The sequence below is a fragment of the Schistocerca piceifrons genome, chromosome 10 (assembly GCF_021461385.2).
Source record: "Schistocerca piceifrons isolate TAMUIC-IGC-003096 chromosome 10, iqSchPice1.1, whole genome shotgun sequence".
Classification (NCBI taxonomy): domain Eukaryota; kingdom Metazoa; phylum Arthropoda; class Insecta; order Orthoptera; family Acrididae; genus Schistocerca; species Schistocerca piceifrons.
The window spans coordinates 99434695-99447302 of record NC_060147.1 but is presented as its reverse complement, the minus strand read 5'-3'; positions in this window follow the sequence as shown (position 1 = coordinate 99447302).

The following is a 12608-nucleotide window of genomic DNA, read 5'->3' as shown; positions in this document are numbered from 1 at the left end:
GAGAAAGAGTTTCGTAAGGGATTTAAATTATGTTCAAAAATGGCTCTGAGCACTACGGGACTTAACATCTGAAGTCATCAGTCCCCTAGAACTTTGAACTACTTCAACCTAACCAACCTAAGGACATCACACACACCATGCCCGAGGCAGGATTCGAACCTGCGACCGTAGCGGTGTCGCGGTTCCAGACTGAAGCGCCTACAACCGCTCGGCCACACCGTCCGGCTTTAAATTATGTGTAAAGTTTGTTGCAAGTATCTATAAATGCTCTCATTCTGAAATACTGGATAACTAAAGTATGAGTATACTCGCGTCATGAGCTACACTGCTTTTTCACCCCGACTCCATGTCTTTGACAGGGGGATAGTTCTTACCCTCACAGCGATTCTTTCCAGACAGCAGACAGTAAATGATATGTTAACCGAGTCTGGTTGAAATCGGTCTGGTGGTTGGGAGGAGATGTTGACCATACATACACACATAACTACATACATACATCCATTTTTATGATTTGTATGGATTACTTTTTTTTAAGTACATTTCACTTGACAAAGGTCTTCATATAAACGGCGCACTTAACTGAAGGTATAGGAATGGTACATAAAGAGGCTTGCTGGAGGAAGAATGTTTTGGAAAGGATGTGGGATAGAAGGGAGGAGGTCCCCGAAGCAAGCGTTTAGCAAGAGAGGAAGCAAAGGGGACGGCGACCAGGAGCCCAGATATTGGGAGAAAGATGAGCGGCCTATTAAAGCTGGAAACACGGGAGGATTTCCTCGCCTGGTAGGGGGATTTATTTATTTATTTCATTCACAGTACAGAGTAACCCACCGCCTTGAAATGTAAGGTGGGTCGATGCTTCTGAAACTAATAGCAAAGACTTCTCATTGTTACAGTCTTACTGATATACAGTTGTTAATGCTTTTTTAAATAATATAAAGAACATAATAATAAAGATTTCTCTGATATTACAATGAATTGAATGCTTAACAATTGTTAAAACTGTTCCACATATTTTGTTATTACCTAGTTGTGAGAATGTAATTCATACAACGCAAATGTCAAAGAAAGAAAAAAAGAAATGTAACAGAATGAGCGTGTTTAAGAATAGTTTGTAATATATAGAGGGAAGTGATATACTGTTTTTGGATGAGTAATTCAGTCTAAGTAGCATGTTGGTTAGTAATGGCCTATTTCTATTTCAGATGAGAAGGTCTCGGTACAACCTCGAGCTATTCTCATCTGAAATGGCTTGCTCTAATGTATGTCTATACAGATCATACAGATTAAATGCTGATTGAGCACTTCATACATGGAATACATGAATCTTTGCTCCACATGAGAAATACACTTATGTTTGTAACTCGTTAGTTGAAATAGAATATAGTTCATTGCTACTTGAATGCATTATTCCTTAAATAAGTTAATACATTTCTGATATACGAAATTAATTGATTATAGCTTTGAATAGAGAAGAGAATATACTTCTGTCTGCACACAATATGACGAACAACACATGAGTGCTTGTGTGTAGTATACTTTAAACACTATGCAGGATGCCATTGGGGAGGAGGAGCCTCGGAACAAAAGTTCTTCGAGCCTTCTCCTCCCAAGCGACATTACCTTATTACTGCTGTCTTAGTATGTGGTGCCGGTGTTTCTTTGTTTTATGGTTGTTGTGTTGTTTGTGACTGTGTTGTGGCATGCAGTGTCATTCATTGTTGGTTTTGGTCCCTTTCATGTTGATCCCTACTGAGTCATGTTCACTTAGTGTTCTTTCGTCGGTTTCGGAACCTGTGGTCATGTTTGTGTCCTCCCATGTGGTTTGTCGTGTTAATTGTGCTTGTCCACGCCTCCTTCCATATGAGTTTTGGCGCTTGTATTCTTCGTGCAGAGTGTTCGATACAGTATCGGCTACAGTATTTATTTTGTTCCAGTCACCGAGATTACGTATTATTCTGGCGATGTCATTGTCATACTGTATAGGTCTCACTTGTGCTAGTGCGTTGCACAGCAGTGTGACATGTCATGGTGTCCCAGTTTCTCCGTATACGGATACTTCATCGTTAGTTAGTCCCATACGGTTTAAATTTGAGGGGAGACGGTTACAGTGTTTCCTGAACGAAATTTTCACTTTTCAGCGGAATGCGCTGATACGAAACTTCCTGGCACATTAAAACTGTGTGCCGGACAGAAACTCGGGACCTTTGCCTTTCACGGACAAGCGCTCTTCAACTAAGCTACCCAAGTTTAGAAAGTGGAGATAAGATACTTGTGGTGTCACCGCCAGACACCATACTTGCTAGGTGGTAGCCTTTAAATCGGCCGCGGTCCGTTAGTATACGTCGGATCCGCGTGTCGCCACTATCAGTGATTGCAGACCGAACGCCGCCACACGGCAGGTCTAGAGAGACTTCCTAGCACTCGCCCCAGTTGGACAACCGACTTTGCTAGCGATGGTTCACTGACAAAATACGCTCTCATTTGCCGAGACGATAGCATAGCCTTCAGCTACGACATTTGCTATGACCTAGCAAGGCGCCATTACCAGTTACTATTGATACTGAGTCATGTACAGTCAAGAGCGACGCTCATCATTAATGGATTAAAGTTAAGTATTCCACCAGCTACGTCCGTTTTTCTAAAGTCTAATATCCTTGTCCTGTTCCAGACCTCACGCCAGCCTCCGTGAGCTAAAACGCGTGCCTTTCGGCTTCCTCTAATAATACGGTGTTGGCTCTCCTACCAACCCACAACAATACTGGCGGAAGTACAGCTGTGAGGACCGGTCGTGAGTCGTGCTTGGTAGCTCCGTCGGTATAGCACTTGTCCGCAAAAGGCAAAAGTCGCGAGTTCGAGTCTCAGTCCGCCATACAGTTTTAAGATGCCAGGAAGTTCTGGTTACAGTCTTGTTGGAACGGTATGTGGAATGTATGGGGTTGGGAACACGTGTTTCTGTCCTCAACAAGCCCGCCCGGGTTAACCGTGCGGTCGGTCTAACACACTGCTTTCCGGGCGGGAAGGCGGATTACTGTCGAGGTCCGGTGTGCCGGCCAGTCTTGAATGGTTTTTTAGGCGGTTTTCCATCTGCCTCGGCGAATGCGCGGTCGTTCCCCTCGTTTCTCCACGTACGCGTACACCATAATTGCTCTACCACGCAAACATAGGGGTTCACTCGTCTGGAATGAGACATTCCCGAGGGCCGAACCGCACAATAACCCTGGGATCGGTGTAGGGCGGCAATGGGTGAGTGGACTGCTGCAGCCTGCTGTGGGGTTGTGTACCACTGAGGACTAGGGCGAGAACGAATCCTCTCCGTCGTTTCTAGGTATCCAGTTCCATACAATACAGTGGAAAATGCTCAACAACCTCCGACATTCTGTAGCTACAGTTCCGGTCCACTAAGTATAAGGCGAACACTTGATGATGTAGGGGACAGCAGATGTGCTGAAATGAGAGCTGTCAGGCGACAGGAATAGAGAGCTGTAGCACAAATCAAACTTCTGGACTGGCGATCGAATCGAGAATGACGTACAAGAGCGGCGGGGAACTTGCGCAATGCATACATTAGCTTTCAGTCCTCAAAGAGCCGCGGTTGTTCGCCCAGATGCAGGCGGAATGAGGCTCGGTGAGAACCGAGCAGCTACAGCGGGTTCAAGCGGTGGCTCTCGGTTTTCGCTATTAATGTCAGGCAACTGCCAGCCGGGCTGCCGTGCATATTTCACGCGCCCGCCGCCGCTCGCGAGGTTGCGCCCTGCACCTTGCGTGATCTCCAGGTTCCCGCATACCCTATGCTCAGACGGCGGAAGTTGACCACGCAACACCGGCCAGCGTAGCCTGGCGTTCAATACAGCGGCACCGCTCTAGGATGACGTAAACAACACGCCACCACTGCGGCTCGTACAACTGGCTGGCTGTGGCGACGTTGTGTTCTACACCTACGAGCAATAACTAAGGCAACACATTTTTTTTCTGAAAGCAGTTTGGTTTTATTCAGGATGCCAATACGCAATATTATTGCCCACTCTGTTGGCTACAAAACCCTTTTTTCAGCATATTATCCGTTCAGTGCGACAGTCTTAAGCCACCTCGCTGGGAGGGCCGGTATGCGCACATGGTACCACTCTACTGGCCGGCGGTGGAGCCAACGCCCTGCTGTGTCAACAACCTCCCCACCATCCACATACTGCTGTCTGCGGAGCGCATCTTTCATTGGGCCAAAAAGATGGAATGTGCGAGATCCGGTCTATAAGGTGAACGGGGAAGTAGAGTCCAGTGAAATTTTGGGAAATCCTCTCGGTTGCGCAGACTTCTGTCATGCCTTGCGCTGTAATGAAGAAGGTACAGTTCGTCTGCATTTTCGTGGCGATTAACAGGCCGGAGTCGTTTCTTTAATTTCTTGGCAGTAGCACAGCACACATACCGTTGAGTACCCCAGATGGCGGACGAGTGTGTCAGCACCACCAACAGAAGCGTCCAGTTGTGCAGCGAGGTGTCTGACTGGGATCCGCCGAGCACCTGGAATCAGGGTGTCCGCACATTCCAGCATTGCAGGCGTCACAGCTGTATGCGGCCGGCCGGCGACCTCGATGACGGACCCCTCTCCCAACGACTAACTGTACTTTTATTCTCTGCCAGCCATCCTGCAAGCGCCTACGAATATCTGCACTGCTCTAGTTTTCCATCAAGCGGAAGTCAATGGCAGCTATCTACTTGGAACCCACCTCCATTACAGATGCCTTTTTGAAGGCAACATATAGTGAGTGCTGCCACCTATCGGAACTTCATGAAACTATAGGGGCTGAAGCGGTAATATCCCTCGATGGCGCACGACAAATTCAGTGCTTTTTTAGGTGAAATTTGGGAAAGAAGAAAAATTATGTTGCATTATTTACTCCACGTCCACTCGTATATCTCCAGTACATCGCATGACAAAAAAAATTAAGCACCCAGAAGATGGTCGGATGTCAATGGAATTTCATAAATGTATCCACCAAGAACAGAATATGAGAAAGATCAACCTGTTATTGACACAATTGAACAAGTTAAACAAGGAATCGAAGGATTAGGTGATAGTCTTTTAAAAGTAATTGAAGAAAATAGAGAAGCTGAAAAACAAATGATTCCCTATCATCATCATATAGAAGATTTTGGAGACTTATCACCAATTAAACAATTAACAGATTGGTCTGATGATATTCCTGGAAAATATGATTATACGTCAACTGAATCAGAAATTCAAGATGTATTAAATAATACCAAGAAAATGAAAATAAAAAGATAAATGAAAGTAAAAAGATCAATGAAACTGAAAAGATAAATGTTAGTGAAAGAATGTTACAGTATATTAACCATAGTGAAGATAAAGTATTTGGTTTAAAACCTGTTGATATGTTTAAATGTGTTGGTAATTTACCTGGTGAATTCAGTGGAGATAAATTAAAAATTGGTGAAAAAACATATGAAAGTACAGATGGATTAATGAGACTTTTAACTGAGGAACAAATTACTATATACGATTTAAATGAGAAGTTTAATTCTGTTGACTTATAAAATTATGCAGATATATTATATAATTCAGGAGCATTGTATTCTGATAACAATCCAAATAAAATAAGATCAAGTAAAGGTAATGAATATAAATACTTAACAAAGCAAATTGTTGATGATTATTTTCCAAACTTAAAAAGACAAACTATAGATGATTCAGAACCAAGTTCTCCTGAAAAAATATGTGAAGGTTTAATTAAAAAATAGATGAATGATGTTAGACAATTAATTGATAGATTAGCAGTAATTCATGGTGAAGAACTAGCTGGAAATAAGAATTATCATAATGAAAAAGTTAGTAAAGCAGAAATGTTAACAAATAAATATAGTGATTTTATAACTGATAATCCAAAAGGAATTCCATATTTAATTAGATTTTTGAATAATCGTCCACATACATTTTGGAAAAGTGATAAGTATGGAAAAGGATTAGTAAATACTTTAATTAACAAACTACCATTTGAAATGCATCTTCCAGGTTATAATTAATATGGTCCAGGAACGAAATTAGAAGAAAGACTAGCTAAAGGTGACAAAGGAATAAATCCATTAGATGAAGATTGTAAAAAAAAATGTGCTTATAGAGATAATAAAGATTTACAAAGAAGACATATAGCTGATAAAGAACATGAATTAGCTGCTAAATAAAGAATGTATGCAGATGATACTTCATTTGGTGAAAAAGTTGTAGCAACAACAGTTAGAGGAATAATGTATGGAAAACGAAAATTAAGTATGGGAATTAATGTTGACGAGAATGGTTGGGATTATAAATTTTTAAGCTATATAAAATTTTTTATACATTTTTTAACTATATAAAAAATCTTTATTAATTTTTAACTATATAAATGAATAACTTTACAATTTATTATACTTTGCTACCTAGTGGTAAAACTAAACCGAATTCGATTAAATTAAAGTTATATAATGAACAACTAATTGCAATTGAACCATTTTTAATGATGTTCAAGAAGGACAAAATAAAAAAAAGTTGGTGGAAATTTACTTGTAACATTATCTACTCCTGTTGTAAAAAAATTATTGAATATTTAACAGAAAAGAAAGATGGTAAAGGATTAACACAACATAAAGCCCGATTTGTACCATTATTAGTAGCTACATTACCTTATTTAGCAACAATTCGTTCTTTACCTGGTGGATCCGCAGCAATTGGAAATGCAGTAGTAAATAAAAATAATGCTGATAAAGAATTAGAAGAACAAAAAAGACATAACTTAGAAATGGAAAAGATAGCTGGAACTGGAATAAAGAAAACAAAAAATTTCCAAAAAGTAATTGATAAATATCCTAATGCATTAAGTAATTTTGATATAGAAGGACTTACTAAACAATTTTGTGGTGTATATATGATTGATAAATCACTAAACAAACCAATAAAAATTGAATGTGGTGTAGTTAATTTAGATACATCTGATAATCCTGGTACACATTGGATTTGTTATAATAAAAATAATTCTAAAAAAGTTGTTTTTGATTCATTTGCTGGTAATATACCTAAACAACTAGTTAACTATTTAGGAAAAATGACTATGTTACAATACAGAAATAATAAAAAGTTTTGATGAAGTAATCTGTGGTCATTTGTGTTTACTCATTTTAAAATTACTATGTGATAGTTATAATTTTAATGATATTTTAAATTTAATAAATTGTCATTTTTGGAAATAAGATACATTTATTTAAACAAAATGAATATGTAGTTAATAGATCTACATTAAATTTAGAAAATATCGGAAATATTATTAAACAACCAAAATCATGAATAGAGCCCAAAATTATTAATGCAATTAAACAATTTCAAAAAGAATTTAATGCTATTTTTAAAATAACTAAAAGTTATATTGGTTTTAAAAATAGAAGACTTGCTAATGTAAATGATCCAATTGATGCAAAAGATGTAATTAACAAACATTATTTTGTTAATGAACTACTAAATTTTGTTACATAATCTGAATATACAAGCATTTTAACACAATTTAGTAACTGTGTTAATAAAGAAGACTAAACTAGATTTAAATAATATTCTTTCATATTTAAAGCGAAGAAATGCTATTATCGAAGGTGTTTTGAACAATATAATAATAAAAAAATTCAAATGCAAAATTTCTCACTGAAATATTAAATTTAGTTAATACACAACTAAGTAAATTTAAAACATTAGAATCTCAAATTAAGGCTTACACAAGAAAGAAGGTGATTATTTAGAAGAAACAGAAGATATAAGATTGTTAGGTAATCACAATTTTAACTTTATAAAATTTTTAAAATTTAACAAATTTTTTATCTATGAAATGGAAAATATACTTCACATGATTATCATATTTACTGATTAAAGTGTAAAAAGTTTCCTGATACACATAATCCAACGAGAGTTACAACTGAAAATGAAAGACAAAGTCTTTGTACAGTTTGTAAATCTAAAAAGAGCAAATTCATTAAAAAATTTTCTAAGAGCTAGAGAAGGTTTAAATAATATTCGTGAAGACATAATTAATGAATTACATTAACCAACGAGAAAGAATTTTAAAAGAAGAAATGTTGTTTCTTTTAGTATAGATGATTTATGGCAGGCTGATTTAGTTGAAATGGATTCAGGTAATTTAAAAGGAATATACATAGGTTATAAATATTTATTAACAGTAATCGACGTTTTTTCAAAATATGCTGTTCCCATTAAAGATAAAACAGCTAAAAAAGTTGATGTTTTCCAAAAAAATTTAAAGATAAAAACCCAAATAATTTTCAAACTGATAATGGTAAGGAATTCTATAACAAAGCATTAAAAGAATTAATGAAAAAATATAGCATTAATCATTACTCACCTTTTTCAGAATTTAAAGCACATGTTGAACGATTTTACAGAACACTTAAAGAAAAAATGTGGAAGAAATTTGCCTTACAAGGAAATTATAAATGGATAAACTTAGTTAAAGATCTAGTTGATGAATACAATAATACAAAATATTCTACAATGAAAATGAAACTAATGGAAGTAAATGAAAAAATTTAAAAACAACTAATATTGTCTCTAACGAAGTAGCTAAATTTAATAAAGGTGATAAAAGTCAGAATTAGTAAACTTAAAGGTCTTTATGAAAATGGATATACAGCTAATTGGCGACAGAAATATTTGAAATTTAAGATGTTATTCATCCTAATTCAATTACGAATAAATTAAAAGATATAAAAGGAAATTTCTATGAACTAGAACTACAGAAAACGAAAAATCCAGATGTATACTTAGTTGAAAATTTTTAAGAAAGAAAGGAATTAAAGTTTATGGTAAATGGTTAGGTTTTGATAATTCACACAATCAGTCGATACATAAAGCTAAAGTAATTTTATAAAGATAAATTAATTTTATAAGGACACAGTCTGAAGACAGATTTTTGCTGTCACAAAGAAATAGTTTACTATTTTAGTTTAACAATCAATTTATTTAACAATCAATTACTTTTTAAATGAGATTTAACTATTTACATAAATCTTTGAATTTGATCATTTTGTACTTTGATTATTTCATCTTTTACTTGAATTGTTTCATCTTTTACTTAAATACTTTAATCTTTCATTTTAATTGTATCATCTTTTAAGTGAATTATTTCTGTTTTTAATTTATTGATTTCTTCTAGTTTTTGTAAACAAAAATTTTGATGTTTTATTAGATCTTTGTAAAATGTTTCCATTTATATAGGAAAATTTTATATATCAAAAATTTTATTAATTTTATTTAGAAATAATTTTATTAATTTAATAACTTATGATGGATGTATGGTAATGTATCTATTCTATTTTCTAAATCATATCGTTTATTATCATGATGACTTAGTCCTTTTTTTCACTTTAATTGTATATATTTCGTTTTTTCACTTTTAATCAAATTAAATTTTCTATATTGTTCTATATTGTTATGTAAACAATCTTTATAATCTTCTAAACGTATTTTGTTTTTAACGATGTATTTTTTAATTCTTTTGGATTTCTTTTCTAATTTGTCATCAACTTTATAAGCATACATTTCTGCTCATAAACCAAAAACTTTCGCCATTATTTTTCCATTACATTCATCTTTCATTTTAGCAACAACTTTTTTGTTTACTCGTGGAATATTATATATATTATCTCCTGGATAATCACTTGTATCAGAATAATCAATCATTGATTTCATATCATAATACAAACTATAGTTCTATGTTTAAAGTTTGGTTTAGCTACAAGTTTATCACATACTTTAATATTTGTGATTAATTTTATATCTCATTTCTTATATTCTCCATTGTTTTACCAAACACAAAATTATTCATTAATTTATAAAAATCTTTTTCAGAATCACTTGTAGCTTTAATTCTTAACTGCTTGTTTAAATCTATATATTTATTTAACCAATTAGATTGTTTACATTTTAAAACTGTATGTATTTTTGTAAGTTTCATTCCTAAAGATAAATTTTGTTTAAGATTTCTATAATGTACTACATAAATACACTTTTCATCTAAAGTAGTTATTAATTTACTTTCATTTGTACCTGGAACAAGTTTTGATTCAGGAGCTGGCGGTAAATCTTTATGTAAATCACGTAATTCTTTTCGATATTCTAAATCTACTTCAAATACATACCCATCTTGACTATTGTTTAACATTTTGCTTATTTTTGTACAATTAAAATTATTTGGTTCCTCCCATTTAAATACGACATATGGTAAATATTAGTTCATAGCATAACCATATAAATTATTTGCATCTCGATACATTTTACAGCTTGACATTTCTTTATTATTATAATATTTTAAATATTTATTATATTCTATTACATATCTTTCACAACATTGTGAAATTCCACCTCTTATTCCTTTTTCAACCATTTGAAGCATATCATAATCATATAATAATTGAAGTTTTTAATTCGTAATTTTTAACATTACATCCCAAGATAAACCTGGTGCTGTAAAATACCAAGAAGGATCTAAATCATATTTATTTATAGATTTTTTCTAAAATTTTCAAATACATCTCTTAACAAAAATACCTTAGTTTTGAGATAAAAAACCATGATATTAATCAAGATTTTTATAATGAATTTTTCCAAAATTAATTTTGGAAGTTTATAATCTTCATCACTTATGTCACAATCATTTAATTCATTAAAAAATTTATCATTTGTTGGTAATTGTGGCTCTTCAATTTTTTCCAAGAATTTACTAAGGTAAATAATCCTGGAGAAATATTCTTTTTAATATTTTTAATTGACTTTTCTTTAAATTTGATGAAAGTTAATCAAGTGAAGAAGTCATAAGTCGAAATGTATCAAACATTTATTTTCATTGTTCGGTATTAATTCTATTTCTTTATTATCATAACCAAGTTCTTTTATGAAAAAATGTGATTCATAACCAGATAAATTATGTAAATAAATAGGTACAGAATCAGGTTGCTGCACTTTTTAATTACACATATTATATAATGGAGCAATATATTTTCCAGTTAAATGATCATGATGACATACATTTTTATTCTTTTCGTATAAGGAAATTTACATGGTGAATAAACTGTAGATTTAAGAGACATTTTGTATTCATTAAGATCAAGTGATTTCATTTCTTCAATTACAGAATATTTTCTTCCTATTTATTCAACTTCTTGTTCCAAACATTCCATAAAATTTTATAGAAATTTGGTCCTCTATAAATAACAGGATCTTTATAATTTCCATATATATATTTAATATAATAACAAAATCCAGTCAGTTCATGTTTTTGATATTTCATTGTATTTGTGTTTTGGGATTTGGTTCACAATTATCCATTTTTAAAAGTAAACTTTCAAAATAAGCATAAATAACAAATTGAACTTTTTGTGTAAATCGATAATTCTGAAAATATATAACTTCTCCTGCACCTGCCATTTCAACTCTTAATGGTTTATTAGTTAAACATTTTTTGTGTGTTTATCTAATTTTTCTTTACTATTAAAATGTAGTAAACATAAATCACAAATAAATTTTACTGTTTGATGCTTGGTAATTTGACTTAATACAGGTCTAGATAAATTTTTTATACAACAAAAACGTGAATTATTATCTTTCTTGAAATAATGTAGATTTATATGTTTTTTCTTTTTAGGTTTTGTTATTTTTTATGGATTAATTTGGCAATTTTCTTCTTCATAATCAAATGAATAAACATTAATAGATATGTTAATTATTTTTTCTATTTCTGGAATACGATCAACTATTACAGGAAATCAATATGACTGTCTTAGAGGAACATATTTATTAATTGCTAATTGTAAACCAATTATTCTATTTAATGAGCATCCAGATCACTATGGTTGAAAATAGATATTTTTTCTAAAATATGTCTTTTACCATATCAGAATTTTTTATTAAAATCTTTTTCTGTTAAAATAGTATAGTTTGGTGTTTGTTGTCCAAATGCTTGAACTTTTTCATTTCTTTCATCTGTTTGTAGCTTATATTCACAATATAAATTAAAATTTATTTTTACACCATGGTGTACTTTCAAATAGTCTTAACAAATTTTTAGTTTTTACTGCATTTAAGAAATGATTAGGATCTAGTATATCCATATAATTTTGTAAATTTATAATTTGTAATCTGTTTATAAATGACTTTTCAAGTAAGTAATCTTTAATTGTTTTTCTATCTTTTGGTTTTGCAACTATATTTGTAGAAAATGGAAATATTCCTTTTAATGGCTTATCTTCTTTAGTTAGAAAAACGTCATAAATATAATAAAATGGGAACTTTTTCCAAAGATTATCACTTACTTTGACTCTATGATTTTTAACAATATTTGTTTGAATATCACCTACTTCTTCAGGTACACAAATATTAACAGTATTTTTATATTTTTTACCTACTTCAGTTGTATAAATTTTATGAAAATTTGGTTTGCTTCAGGTGTATTATTTTCAACAATATTTGTATTATTTTCAGATGCATTATTTTCATTTCAGATGTTTTATTTTAACTTACCACAGGTGTATTATTTCAAAAAATATTTGGATGTTTGCTAATAATA